We start from the raw sequence: 15874 nt of genomic DNA, 5'->3' as shown, positions 1-15874 counted from the left end.
TCTGGCTGTATTTCATGAATGTGAGACACAACAAAAAGCTTCCATGCTGTTCTGCCATCTTGGCTCCTCCCACCTTTTGCACTTTCTAAGACTGGTCCATAGGTAAAGACCTCCTGTTAGTTCCCCCTTCTGATACCATTATCTCCAGATTCACAGTTGCACTGTGTTGGAGCTAATTATGAAACTGTCTCTAGGTCTACAGTGCATTCCACCATTGATTAAGCTTGTTACCAGGGGCTCTGAATAGCATGGATTATGTCCCTGGGTAGATAAGTGTACCTTTAGTACATTGTTCAGTAGGGTGGCACTGGGACAAGGATCTGCTTCAGGGCCAACAGCTGGGTCCTCAGAGAATGGGCCTATTACCAGATGTGCAGACATTTGTGACTCCTGCTAAATCCCTGGGAGGGACTCTGTTTCTGGTCATTCTATGGATACCTGCATGGGCAGCACTGGCCCTAAGCTATGGTTGAGAAGGTCTGGAACTGAGCCCTGTGGCTGTTTCAGGTTTCACAACCAATATTGAGGTTTGCAAACCTCAATATTTTTGAAACATGGGTTTGAATATTTCCCAAGGTGGGCATGACTGTTCCCTGACTATAATTGGAGGGGCTGGAGCCTAGTAGAGGTCTGTTTCAGGTACTCCTGAGGAATATACATGTGCATCACCCGCTTAATCCTTATGCTATAAGGACTGCTCATAGACTGAAGCTGAGAGGGGTTGTTACTGAGTTTAGGCCTCTTTTCAGGATCTACAGGAGCATAGACAGGAGTGTCTCTCACTGTGTTCCTGAGACATTACTACTCATGAACTGTGGCTAGTAGGGGACAGAGCTGAATAGGGGACCCTTTTAGGATCCTTGGGGAAACAAACCAGTATATCTCTTGCTGGGTCCCTGGGCCAGCATGTCTGCTGGTGGACTGTGGCTGGAGCCAGGTATAAGGCCCGTTTTAGGATCTGGCTTTCAGACAAGATTGTCTCCCAGTGGGTCTCTGGGTTAACAGGAATGCTGGTAGATTGTGTCTGGAAGGGGGTTAGAGCCATGTATCTGGACCTTTCTAGTATCTCCAGGGTTGCATACATGAGTGTCTCCTGCCTGGTCTCATGGCTGGCATGTCTGTTGGTAGACTGTGGTATTGATGGAGATAGAGCAAAGTATAGGGCCATTTCAAGATCTCTGGGGTTACAACTAGGAATATTTCTCACTAGGTGCTACCAGGACTGTTTGCAGACTGCAGCTAGAGGTGTCTAGAGCCATTATGGAATCTACATTTAGATTGAATTTGGTGAGCTTACCTCCAGGGCTTTCAGACTGAAGCCAAAAGGGACTGGAGCTGGTTCACTAGCCACTTCAGGATCCACACCCAGGACCAACGTCTGTATACCTATTACACAAAGCACAGATGGGCATGATTCCTTCTGACCCCTTAGCATATGGTACTGTTGCCCAGACCAAAGGTAAATACAGCTTTAGCCAAGTCCTCAGGGGTATAAAAAGCTAATTCTGTGTCTCAAGTCAGAACTATGTTTGATGAGTCCACCACCTGGGTGTGGGCCTGCCTTTTGCCTCCTCAATATGACTCTTGTAGGTCCTGGATTGACCTGGGTTTCATAATGTTCTGTCTGCATCACAAAACTCCCATAAAGGCAATCTTGTCCGTGGATGTATATAAAATAATTGATGAAGTGGTATATGAGTGAAGGACACCTTGTTCATCCATCTTGTGGATATCACTCCATCAAGGCTGTATTTTTATAAACCGAGCAGGCCCCACCACCTGACCAGACACCAGGACATTCTCAGACTCCTCGATTCTCTCTTAATCCATATCTTCTTTACGTGTTACTTTTTTTCTTACTTACATTAATCAATTCTTGTCATTATATCAATTTCTTCTATAGAACATATTTGGCCTACATTTGCTCCTTAGAACTATTCTCACTCACATTTTGATGGCTGCATAGGCTCAATGCTTAGATCTACAAACACTTCTGTTTCCTGATTAAGCACCATTTGCTGATTTTTGATGGCTTTAGTACAATCCACTCTAGGAAGTTGAATGTTTTGGATTGTGTTTACTTATAGCAGTTTCCTTAATACTTGCTCTGGTTCTCAGCCCAACGTTAAGTGTAAAACAATACATTGTACTTGGGCTCCCACCTACTGAATTGGAAATAAATTATATTTAAAACTCACTACGTCCTATAGACATACCTGGAAGATGTTGGGGGTTTGGTTCTAGACCACTACAATAAAGCAAATATCACAATAAAGTGAGTCAAATAGATGCTTTGGTTTCCCATTGCATATGAAAGGTATTTTGCACTATACTGTATTAAGTGTGCGATAGCATTATGTCTTAAAAACAATGTACATATTTTAATTTAAAATACTTTATTGCTAAAGAATGCTAATAATCACCAGAGCTTTCAGCAAGTCATAATCTTTTTATAAGTAGAGAATCTTGCCTCAGTGTTGAAGGCTGCTGATTGATCAGCTTTTTAAGGTTGGAATGGCTGTGGCAATTTCTTAAAATAAGACAATAATGAAGTTTGTTGCATCAATTGACTTTTCCTTTCATGAAATTTTTTTTCTATAGTATGCAATATCTTTGATAGCGTTTTACCCACAGAACTTCTTTCAATATTGAAGTCAATTCCCTGAAACCTTGCCACTGCTATATCAACTAAGTTTATGTAATATTTTAAATATTTTATTGTCATTTCAACAATATTCACAGCATCACACCCAGGAGTAGATTGTAACATATTTTTGGGTACACCACATTTAAAAATTTTTATTGTAATTCCAGTATAACTAACACTCAGTGTTATATTAGTTTTAGGTGTACAATATAGTTATTTGACAGTTCCATATATCACCCAGTGCTCATAATGGCAATTGCACTCCTCAATCCTCATCACATATTTCACACATCCCTGAACCTACCTCCTCTCTGGTAATCATCAGTTTGTTTTTTATAGTTGAGTCTATTTCTCTCTCTCTCCCTCTCTCTCTTTTCCCCTTTGCTCCTTTGTTTTGTTCACTAAATTTCACATATGAAATTTCACATTTGGTACTTGTTTCCTTTCTCTGACTAACTTATTTCACTGAGCATTATACACTCTAGCTCCATCATTGTAGTTGCAAATGTCAAGATTTTATTTTTTTTCATGGCTGAGTAATATTCCATTGTGTATACCACTTCTTCTGTATCCATTCATCTATCAGTGGACCTTGGTATACTTCCATAATTTGTCTATTGTAAATAATGCTGCTGTAAATAAACATAGGGGGGATTGTATTCATTTGAATTAGTGTTTTTGCATATTATTTGTAAATACCCAATAGTGTGATTACTGGATCATAGGGTGCTTGTATTTTTAAATTTTTGAGTAACCACCATACTGTTTTCCACAGTGGTTGCACCAGTTTGTATTCCCACAAAAGTACAAGAGAGTTCTATTTTCTCCACATCCTTGCCAACACCTGTCTTTTCTTTTCATTTCGATTTTAGCCATTCTGATAGGTGTGAGGTGATATCTCACTGTAGTTTGTTTTGCATTTCCCTGATGATGAATAATACTGAGCATCTTTTCATGTGTCTGTTAGCCATTTGTATGTCTTCTTTGGGAAAATATTTGTTCATGTCTTCTTCCCATTTTGGATTATTTGTTTTCTGGGTGTTGAATTGTATCAGTTCTTTATATATTTTGGATACTAACCCTTTCTCCAATATATCATTTGCAAATATTTTCTCCAATTCCTTCGGTTGTCTTTTATTTTTATTGTTTGTTTCCTTCATTGTGCAGAAGCTTTCTATTTTAATGTAATCCCAATAGTATATTTTTGCTTTTATTTCCCTTGCCTCAGGAGATATACATAGAAAGTGTTGCTATGGTCAATGTCAAAGACATTGCTGCCTATGCTCCCTTCTAGGAGTTTTATGGTTTTAGGTCTCATATTTATGTGTTTAATCCCTTTAGAGTTTATTTTCTGGGTGGTGTAATAAAGTGGTCCAGTTTTATTATTTTGCATGTAGCTGCAGTTTTTGCAGAACCATTGATTGAAGAAGCTATCTTTTCCCCATTACCAATTTTTTACTGCTTTGTCAAATATTAATTGACCATATAGTTGTTGGTTTATTTCTGGGTTTTCTATTCTATTTCATTGATCTCTGGGTCTATTTTTGTGCCACTACCATACTGTTTTGGTTACTACAGCTTTGTAATAGTAACTTGAAATCTAGAATTGTCATACATCCAGCTTTGCTTTTCTTTTTCAAAATCGCTTTAGCTATTCACAGTCTTTTGTGGCTCCATATAAAATTTAAGATTGTTTGTTCTAGTTCTGTGTAAAAATGCTATTGATATTTTTATAAGGATTGCATTAAATGTGTGGATTGCTTTGGGTAGTATAGACATTTTAACAATATTTGTTCTTCTAATCCATGAGCATGGAATGTCTTTCCATTTCTTTGTGTCATCTTCAGTTTCTTTCATCAATGTTATAACTTTTAGCTTTCAGAATACAAGTACTTCACCTGTTTGGTTAGGTTTATTCCTAGGTATCTTATTGTTTCTGGTGCAGTTGTAACTAGTATTGTTTTCTTAATTTCTTTTTATATTCCCTCAATATTAATGTATAAAACTGCAACAAATTTCTGCATTTTGTATCCTGAGACTCACTGAATTCTATATCAGTTCTAGTAGTTTTTTGGTGAAGTGTTTAAGATACCCTATATAGAGTATCATGCCATCTGCAAAGAGTGAAAGTTTTACTTTTTCCTTACCAATTTGGACACATATTTTTTTCATTGTCTGTTTGCTGTGGATAGTACTTTCAGAACTATTATGAATAAAAGTAATGAGAGTGGACTTGCTTTTCTTGTTCTTGACCTTAGGGGAAAGCTCTCAGTTTTTCCTATTGAGTATAATGTTTTCTGTGGGTTTTTTATATGTGGCCTCCATTATGATTAGCAATGTTTCTCTTTACTTTGTTGATGGTTTTTATCATGAATGGATGTTGTCTTATGTCAAATGCTTTTTCTGTCTCTATTGAAATGATAATATGTTTTTTCCTGTTATTGATGTAATGTATCATATTTATTATTTTGTGAATACTGACCTATTCTTGCATCCCAGGATTAAATCCCACTTGATCATATTGATTGATTTTTTTTAACATTCCATTGGATTTGTTTTGATGGTATTTTGTTGAGTATTTTTGAGTCTATGTACATCAGAGATATTGGCCTGTAGTTCCCTTTTTTGTGTGGTTATCTTTATCTGGTTTTGGTATCAGGGTTATACTGGCTTCATCGAATGTATTCAGAAGCTTTCCTTCTTCTATTTTTTTGGAATAGTTTGAGAAGAATAGTTATTAACTGTCCTTTAAATGTTTGATAAAATTTGTCTGTGATGCCCTCTGCTTCTGGACTTTTGTTTGTTGGGAGTTTTGTTTTGTTTTGTTTTTATTGATTCAGTCTCCTTGCTGGTGATTAGTCTGTTCAAGTTTTCTATTTTTTTCCTGCTTCAGTCTTGGTAGTTTACATATTTCTAGGAATTTATTGGTTTCTTCTAGGTTGTCTAATTTGTCATTTTTCATAACATTCTCTTGCAGTTGTTTGTATTTCTGTGGTATTGGTTGTTATTTCTGCTCTTTCATTGGTGATTTTGTTTATTTGAGTACTTTCTCTCTCTACCTTTTTTCTATTTTTGATTAGTCTGGTTACAGGTTTATAAATTTTGTTGATCTTCTCAAAGAACCAGGTCCTGGCTTGATTGACGGATTCTATTTTTCTTTTAGTTTCCATACTGTTTTTTTTTTTTTTTTTGGTCTTGTTTGTTTTTTTGGTTGTTTTTTTTTTTCTCCAATCTTTATTCTTTCCTTCCTTCTGCTGGTTTGGGTTTTGTTGTTCTTTCTGTAGCTCCTGTCAGTGTAAAGTTAGGTTGTTTATTTGATATTTTTCTTATTTCTTGAGTTATTCCTGTCTTGCTATAAATTTCTGTCTTAGAACCACATTTTCTGCATCCTGAAGGGTTTGGACAGTTGTGTTTTTATTTTCACTTCTCTCCATGTAATTTTTAAAAATATTTATTTATTTATTTTGAAAGACAGAGAGAGAGGGAGAGAGAGTGCATGTGTAGGGTAGGGGAAGAGAGAGAAGGAGAAAGAGAATCCCAAGCAGTCTATGCACTGTCAGCACAGAGACCAACATGGGTCTCAATCCCATGAAATATGAAATCGTGACCTGAGCTGAAACCAAGAGTCAGATGCTTAACTGACTGAGCCACCCAGGTGCCCTCTCCATGTAATTTTTGATTTCTTCTTTGATTTCTTGGTTGACCCATTCATTGTTTAGTAGTATGTTATTTAAACACTTTGTATTTGCATTCTTTCCAGACTTTTTTCTTGGGGTTGATTTCTTGTTTCATAGTGTGTGGTCAGAAAAGATTCATGGTATGTATTTGATATTTTTAAATTTGTTTAGGCTTCTTTTGTGGCCTAGTATGTGATCTGTTCTGGAGAATGTTCTCTGGGTACTCAAAACATTGTGTATTCTGCTGTTTTAGGATGGAATGTTCTGAATATATCTGTTAAATCCATCTGTTCCAGTATGTCAATTAAAGCCACTGCTCCCCTGTTGATTTTCTGTTTGGATGATATTTTCATCAATGTAAATAGGGTGCTAAAGTCCCCTAGTATTATTGTGTTATTATCAGTTGGTTCCTTTACATTTGTTTATAACTGTTTTATGAATGTGGTTTCTCCTATTTTGAGTGCATAAATATTTACACTTGATATATCTTCTTGTTGGATTGTCCCCTGTATTATTACATGGTACTTCTTTGTCTACTTTTAGACTTTGTTTTAAAGTCTATCATGTCTAGTATAAGTATTGCTACTCAAGATTTCTTTTGGCATGCATTTGCATGTTAAGTAATTCTCTGTTCCTTCACATTGAACATGCAGGTGTCTTTAGGTCTGAAACGAGTCTCTTGTAGACAGCATATAGATGGGTCTTGTATTATTTTATCCATTTTGTCACCCTATCTCTTTTGATTGGAGCATTTAGTCCATTTTCATTCAAAGTAATTATCAGTAGATATGTATTTATTTCCATTTTGTTCGTTTTTTTTTTTTTTTGGTTGTTTTGTAGTTTTTCTGTCATCCTTTCTTCTCCTCTTTTTCACGATTTGCTGGTTTTCTTTAATGATATACCTGAATTCTTTACTCTTTATATTTTGCATATTTATTACTGTCATTTATTTATAGTTACCATTCAGGTTGTATATAATATATTTTGCATATAGCAGTCTATATTAAGCTGATGGTTGCTTAATTTTGAACCTATTCTTTACTCCTCTCCCCTCCTCATTTCTGATATTTGATATATTTTCATTTTTTTTTCTTTCGTGCTTCTCTTGGAAGATATTTGCAGGTATACTTTTTTTTTTTGTTTTTGTACTTTCTATTTTTCTCATGGCTTTTGTTTTACACTCACAGAGTCATCTTTAACATTTCTTATAACCCTGGTTTAGTGGTCATAAATTCTTTTAACTTTTGTTTGGGAAATTCTTTACAGGAGTAGATTACATCTTAAGAAAACACTTTCTTTGCTCATCCATAAAAAACTCCTCATCTGTCAAAGTTTGATCATGAGATTGCAGCCATTCATTGACATCTTCAGGCTCCACTTCTAATTCTACCCAGTTCTCTTGCTATCTCTACCGTATCTGCAGATACTTCCTCCACTGAAGTCTTGAACCTGGCAAAGTCATTCAGGAATATTGGAATCAACTTCTTCCTAACTCCTGTTAATGTTGCTATTTGGAACTCTTCTTTTGAATCATTGATATTCTTAACGGCATCTCAAATGGTGAATCCTTTCCAGGAGGTTTTTCAATTTACTTTGCCAAGATCAATCAGAGGAAACACTATCTATGGTAGCTATGGCCTTAAAATGTGTTTCTTAAATAAAGACTTGAAAGTCAAAATCACTACTTAATTCATGGACTTCAGAATGGAAATTGTTTTAGCAGGCATGAAAACAACATCAGTCTTGTATATCTCCATAGGAGCTCTTGATTTACCAGGTGCATAGTCAACAATCAGTAAGATTTTGAAAGGATTTTTTTTTTCTGAACTGTAGTTCTCAATGGTGGGCTTAAAATAATCAGCATACCATGTTATAAACAAACATGCTGTCATCTAGGCTTTGTTGTTCCATTTATAGAGCACAAGAAAAATAGATTTAGTATAATTCTTAAGAGCCTTAGGATTTTTGGAATGGTAAATGAGTCAGCGTGTCCTTTGAAGCTAGGCATTGACTTCTCCTCCTAGCTATGAAAATCCTAGATGTCATCTTCCAATAGAAGGCTGTGTCACCTACATTGAAAATCTGTTTGGTGTAGCTAGCTTCATTAATTATCTTAGCTAGATCTTCTGGATAACTCTCTGCAGCACTTGATACTTCACTTTCACTTTTATGTTATGGAGAATGCTTCTTTAATTTTCATGAACCAACCTCTTTTAGCTTCAAACTTTTTTTTTTTCTAAACTTTCCTCACCTCTCTCAGCCTTCATGGAATTGAAGAATTGGGGCCTTGCTCTGGATTAGGGTTTGGTTTAAGGGTATTTGTAGCTAGTTTGATCTTTTGTCCAGACTACTAATACTTTCTCCATATCAGCAATAAAGCTGTTTTGCTTTCTTATAATTTTTGTGTTCACTGGAGTAGCACTTTTAATTCTTTTTTCAAGAAATTTTCCTTTGCATTCACAACTTGGCTAACTGGTGCAAGAGGACTTTCTTTCAAACTATCCCAGATTTTGGCATGAATTCTTTACTAAGTTTAAACTTTTAAAGATTTTAAAGTAAGAGACATGCAATTCTTCTTTTCACTTGAACACTTGGAGGCCATTGTAGTGTTATTAACTGGCCTAACATCAATATTGTTATGTTTCAAAGAATAGGAGGGCTAGACGAGAGGGAAAGAGATGGGAGAATGACTGGTTGATGGAGTGGTAAGAATACACACATTTATTAATTAAGTTTGCTGTCCTGTGTGGGTGTGGTTCATGACCCCCTGAAACAATAGTATCAGTTAAGGTCACTGATCACAGATACCATAACAATTATAATAAAAATGAAAAGGTGAAAAATTGCAAGAATAACCAAAATGCAACAGAGACATGAAATAACCAAATGCTGTTGGAAAACTGATGTCAATAGACTTGCTGGATGCCATAAACCTTTAATATATATTAAAAAATGCAATATCTAAAATGTGATAATAAATAAATATATAAATAGATAAAAAATAAAATGTGATAAAGAGAAGCACAATATAATGAGGTATGCCTTATATTTAGATAGTTCATGTGATAGTTTTAGTTCATGTGTCTTTCAGGGAATTTGAAATGGATACACAACTGTAATAAAGGTGACATACTCAGAAAGTGGCTTCTCAATCAACAAGAAAAAAAATACAATAATGATTATTTGTTGTAGACTCTAAGTCTAAAGTTCTCTTTTGTCCAACAAAAGAGCAGACCCAGGATTAAAGTGAAAGATGGCTAATGTCCGGGAAAAGACAAGAGCCCCAAATAAGGGTCCTTGCCCCATATTTATTCAGCTCAGAAGGCTTACAAACATGGTGGGTGTGTACAAAGAGACAAACTAGGATCATTAACTTGGGGACATGAGGGAAAAGGGGGGTTTTGAAGATATACAGTGTGTGGGGTTTGGGTCAATAGAAAACAAAATCTGGCTGCCGGGCAGATGGGTCGATGGTTGTTAATGGCACACATGAGGCGCTGTGCTTATTTATCTTTGCTAGCCTAGGGGATGAGACAGGGGGAATAACCTCAGGGTTAATAAGGCACCTTTTATTTGGTTAACCTTCTCTGCTTTGGCCTGCTTTGCCTGCAGCACAGAGGTCCATAGTCCACCAATTTACCTAACCTGGCCTTATTCTCCTATGAAGGGAGCTTTTCTGCTATAGTACTAAATTGGGGGTGCTTCCATCCTGAATATATAGTCTTGTTTATTTCATATACCTATGTATTAGGCACCTTTGCGCTGCTCCTATTTTAGCCTTTGCCTCTCCCTCTCTATTCTGTGGGCTCTGCATCCCCTATTTTGGGGTACCTTTGCAACTCCCTATTCCTGGCACCTTTGTATTTCCCTATTCTCAGGGTGTCTTTGCACCCCCCTATCTTGGAGTGCCAATCTGGTTTACCCAAACTTGGGTGTGAGCATTTTATGACTTTGTATTTCTTTATGACTTCTTAACCCATTGGTGTAAGCCCCAGGGGATTCCTAAGCTTATCCCCCACAATTATTCTCTGGGTTCACTGTTTTTTTTTTTTTTTTATGTTTTCATTAAACATCCATTAAAATGGATACAAAATAATGAAAAGATTCATTAAGTGCTAAGAAAATGTCAAACTATAATATGTTAAGGTATGGTTCACTGGTAATTGATCAGAATACAGAATCAGAATTTAAAATGACCTATACTGAATATAAATTAAACACTCCAGTGGCATGTCACAGTGAGATTCTGAAGAGAGTATAGGGAGACAGTTTTCAAAATCATTTTATTTTTGTTAAGTAAACGCTTATCAGAAAAGAATTATCTTTAATACCTAGTGTCTCCTTTTGAATGCTACATCAAATATGGGATACAAAATATATTACAATAATGGAGATGTATGTACATTGTTATTATACACTATGTATTTTAAAATGATTTTCAAATATTGTTTCTTTTTCCCATTATTCCTCTACATTATGTCAATAATATTTTAGAGTTTGTTATTTCTATTTGACAGACTGGGAAACTGAGATGCAGTGGTTAAATCATTTGCTCAAAATTAGTATATACCACATATTATTTATAGATTCACCTATTGATGGACAGACACTTGGGCTACTTCCATAATTTGGCTGTTGTAAATAATGCAATAAACATATAGAATTGTTCAATCTTTATATTGTACACCCAAAACTAATATAACACCGTATGTTAACTGTGAGAAATAAGGGAGATGATTCATTTTCAGAAATACCAAATAAAAGCTGTGCTGTGTAGTTAACAATATTTCCTACTGGAAATATGTACGATTCCCACTCCCCAACAATGGAGTTCCAAATCTTTAAATCCTTCAATTCCTGGTTTTTCCCCTCGATTTCATGGGCTTATTTTTGTGGGTTTTGCAATGAGCATGTGCTGAAGAACAAAAGAGGGACTGAAAGTCTCTGCATCACATCAGGGAATGTATATTTGTTCCAGTCAGACTACTTTTTGCCTTACATGGGCATAGGCGACATCTGGGTAAGTCTGTAACCTCTGAAGTACTCAGGCAGTGAGGAATTAGGGGAGGGACTTGCACACGAAGAGATAAATTGTTTACTATAAGTGCCCATAGTATGCCTGTCCATCAGATACCTGCTCTTGCAAGAATGTTGATTAAAGCTTCATTTCACTGTGCTCTGAATCTCTGCATCCCTTCTTTGATTGGGTCAGTGGGCTTATTTCTCACATTAGCTATACTGGAATTAAAATTTCAAAAATACAGAGTTAGGTAGTGGAATTGGCAGTACTAGATAACGAGACTCCTGATCCTTTACGTTTACGTTAGCCTTCATTCATTCACTCAGTAAATACATTCTTTTGACTCCTTCAACATGTGAGACATTCTTCTGGATGTGGGGGATATGGTGAGACAAAAACTCATGGATTGACTTTATTGAATTTATACATTCCAGAAATATGAAGACTAGTAGATAGCTACCTAAAGACTTATAAAAGACTGCACAAAGTAGAAATATTGGGTAAAATATTTAAAAATACATAGTTTGCTATAAAATGTAAAATAAAAGAATGGTTAAATGAAATGTGATATTTTTGTGAGTTAGAGATCTAACACACCAGAGATATTCATGGAAGGAAGAATTTGATTTTAAAATGTGTGTACAAAAGTGTGTTTAGGGACTGGTTCTTTATTCCCAGGGGAATGAAGAAATTAACATTTCTCCAGGAACTCCCTACTGTCTTAATGTTAATGACTTGCGAGAGGGAAAAACAACCTTAGCTTGACAACAGCTAGGCCTCCAGTAATCTGTAAGTCTTCTTTAGCATATGAAAATCCCTTTAAGAAACTTCCTCTTTATCTCCCCCACTCCATAGTATATAAAAGAATCACCCCTCACACTTATAACACATCTCTTTCTGCCCATGGGTTGTGTCTCTGCTTTAATAAAGTCACCCTAGTTTTGCACCAAAAAAAGGAAAAGATGCATCCTCATGTCTGAAAAGGAAAACTAATGAGATGGCATTATTTACTACTAAGAGATGAAAGAAATTTTAAAACAGAAGCATAAAATTGTAGCCAATAATTTTATCATAAAGGCAATATATGAAAGAGAAAAAAGTGGATAAATGGTAAGGTATGGACATTTTTAGAAGTTAATGATCATGTGTAAATGACTATAGTTTAGATCTTACAAGTAATCTGTGCTAGAAAAGGAAGAAAATAAATACCATGTAATAATATTTTCATTAATTTTTTTTCTTTCCAACTTTGTATTTAAATTACAGTTGGTTAGCCTACAGTGTAATATTAGTTTCAGGTGTACAATATAGTGATTCATTACTTCCATACAACACCTGGTGCTTATCACAAGCAAACTCCTTAATCCCCATCACTTACTGAACCCTTCCTCTCTCCCACCTTTCTAGTAATCATCAGTTTATTCTCTATAGTTGAGTCTGTTTCTTGGTTTGTCTCTCTCTTTATAAATATTTTTGTTTTAAAACTTTAATCATGAAACATTTTGGTTACTTTTTGGTGATTTGTGATTATTACTCTCATAATTATTAATAAAGGCAGTCATGAAAAGAATAAATTACAGTTTAAAGAGTTATTTCATATCAATTCATTTTATCCTCAAGTATAACTTAATGTTTTTAGCTTTCAATCTTTGACTACAACCTAGAGTTTTCATGAAGAATCGCATTTTGTAAATAAGATAATTAGGAGTTCCTGGGTGGCTCACTTGGTTAAGTGTCTGACTCTTCATTTCACCTCTTTATTTGCACTGACAGCACAAAGCCTGCTTGGGATTCTGCTTGGGAATCTCTCTCTGCCCCTCTCCCACTTGTGTGCACATGCTCTCTCTCTCTCTCTCTCTTTCTCTCTCTCAAAATAAATAAACATTTAAAAAAAATTAAAAATAAGATAATTAAATACTAAGTGGAACAATTATGTGGTTAGCAAATTGTAATGATCTCTGACTATAAGTCCAGTGCTAGAAAAGAGTATCTGAGTGCTTGGGAATTATTTTATACTGTTTATACTTCTATTAATGAAGGTCATAAATGTATTGCTTTTGGAAAATACAAGTGTTGTGAATGTTTTCTTTTTTTAAACATTAGGAGCTTGTGTCAGGTAATCACTAAGCAATATAGAAACTTTTAATCAAAATCTTCCATTTACTAGTATCATATAGACATGACTTTGGAGGATATAATTCCATTTGCATCATAGTATGAGACTTTAAAAATGATATGTTTTTCTTTTTATGTTACTACCTATTCTACATGGTCCTAGAAACAAAATATTTCTCCATGTTTTGACTTTTTGTGTATTCATGGTTGACTTTAGGCAAATTGTAAAATAGGTGGATGCTTCCACTCAATGGATAACAGAAAAATTAAGCAGAAAGTATAAACAAATATTCTGTCTTATGTGTAATATATGTAAGACCAGGTATAAAGATATGTAGATCTTATTTATGATGCAAGATATAAACAAATATATATTGGAGCCTTACTTTAGAAATAAGCAATGTTCACAGTATGGAATTTAAAATGGTTCCTCTACCTTTCTATAAGACTATGGTATGTAAATAAAGGAAATGATTTGGTGTAATATTTAGCTTATTTTCAATCATACAAATTCCCATTGCCTTTTGCATAAACCCTTGAAAAAATTCCCATATTGTAGGTATCACTTGTATACACATAATATACAGATGGTGTATATACTCTAAATTGATCTGTTCCATTCTCAAATTCTGACTGTGCGTACTACAATAAAATTATTCAGCTGTTATTCTTACACCACAAACATTGGACAGAATAGTGTTAGAACATGCAGCACACATAATGAATCCACTAGAATTATCAAAAGTATTTGGAGGAAGGTGGTGGTACATAGAGAATAAACTCCTCTGCCAGCTTTGAAGGGATAAAATGTGTTTCTGAAACATTAATTTCTACTGCTACTACTGTCATCAGTTCATGAAAGCTGTGTAAAACTAATGAAGATTATATACAAACAAAAAGTAATTAAATGTCAAATGGAAAACAAATGGATTTATTTAATTTCATGAGTCATAATGGAATCTGAAAAGCCTGTAATTCAAATTTTAATGGAAAGATGAGGGGTTCTTTTTTGGCTGTCATCATGCTTATAGTATCATAAAGGGGTTGATGTAAAAATATGTCTTTTGGCACATTATGACCTTCATAGTTTCAGAAGAAATTCAAGGGGTGCCTGGCTGGCTCAGTCAGTAGAGCATGTGACTCTTAATTGTGGTTGTGAGTTCAAGCTTCACGCTTGGGATAGAGATTACCTAAAATTCAAAAAAATAAGAAATTCAATATCAAGGGCAAACTAACACTTGAGGAACACTTTTGGTTGGACACCTTTGTGACTTCATTGGTATATGTAATTAATAATGAAACTTTCCCATTACTATGTTAATATAAATGGCTTTTAAAAATTTCAACATGGTTCCCTTTTTTTTACAGTTTAAATAACATTATTTGTTGTTAGTTATTCATGCTAAAATAATCACCATTGTGGCACTCCTGGGTTTTCATTTCTCTTTTCTAAATATTCCCAAAGTGTAAGTTACTTGACCTAGTTGTTTTTGAGTTTACTGAAAGGAATGTTTTCTTTCTGCAAAATGTTCTTAAAACAAAAAGTAAAAAAAAAAGAGAAGACATATATCTTATTTCACTCTTTAAAAAAGGTCTAGTGAAGTATACACCAAAACAAGGATAGTATTTATCAATTGTTTAATCTTAACAGAATTTTCAAAAACTACATTAGAAAGTCAATTCAGGGGCGCCTGGGTGGCTCAGTCGGTTGAGCTTCCGACTTTGGCTCAGGTCATGATCTCACAGTCTGTGAGTTCGAGCCCCGTGTCGGGCTCTGTGCTGACAGCTCAGAGCCTGGAGCCTGCTTCCGATTCTGTGTCTCCCTCTCTCTCCGACCCTCCCCCATTCATGCTCTGTCTCTCTCTGTCTCAAAAATAAATAAACATTAATTTTTTTTTTAAATAAAAAAAAAGAAAGTCAATTCAAATTCATAATATCAGACGGTCTATTTAATTTCCTTGAAGATTTTTTAAGATTGCAAAGAGATTGCCCACTGTATAGAGTCTGGTAGTTAAAAATTACATAAAAATTTATATGTTTTTGGTATATACTAATTATATATAAATAATAACAGCTCTTATTTGTATAGCATTTGATATCTATAACAATCCTATGCATGGATAAAACAGGTGTTAGTATCTACATTTTAGAGATAAATAAAACAAGCCAAGGCTCTGATACGTTTAAGTGATCTGTGAAAATTCAGATCTCACACTGTGTACCTAAATGTCTTTCCATTTCACCACTCTGACAGTAGCATGGCATACATCAAAAAATTCCCATATTTCCCTATCACTCTAGGGGCTAATACATTTAATAATGTAGTAGAAAGAACAGTGAGTATCAAGAGGCTTCTGTTCCCAGGATAAGATCTGCTAATAATTAGCTGTGTGATCTTGGGAAACCATTTATGTG

General features: G+C 35.0%; 1 protein-coding gene across 2 annotated transcripts in view; it reads left to right on the top strand.

Moving 5' to 3' along the window:
- Nucleotides 1-15874, top strand: part of LOC109255075 (uncharacterized) — a 443355-nt gene that overhangs the window by 141802 nt on the left and 285679 nt on the right. The window lies entirely within an intron of this gene.

This window comes from Panthera pardus, unplaced genomic scaffold, assembly GCF_024362965.1.
Source record: "Panthera pardus isolate Hobbes unplaced genomic scaffold, ASM2436296v1 HiC_scaffold_27, whole genome shotgun sequence".
In the NCBI taxonomy this organism is placed as follows: domain Eukaryota; kingdom Metazoa; phylum Chordata; class Mammalia; order Carnivora; family Felidae; genus Panthera; species Panthera pardus.
Note: the sequence above shows the minus strand (reverse complement) of the source record. Positions and strands in the feature narration are given on the sequence as shown.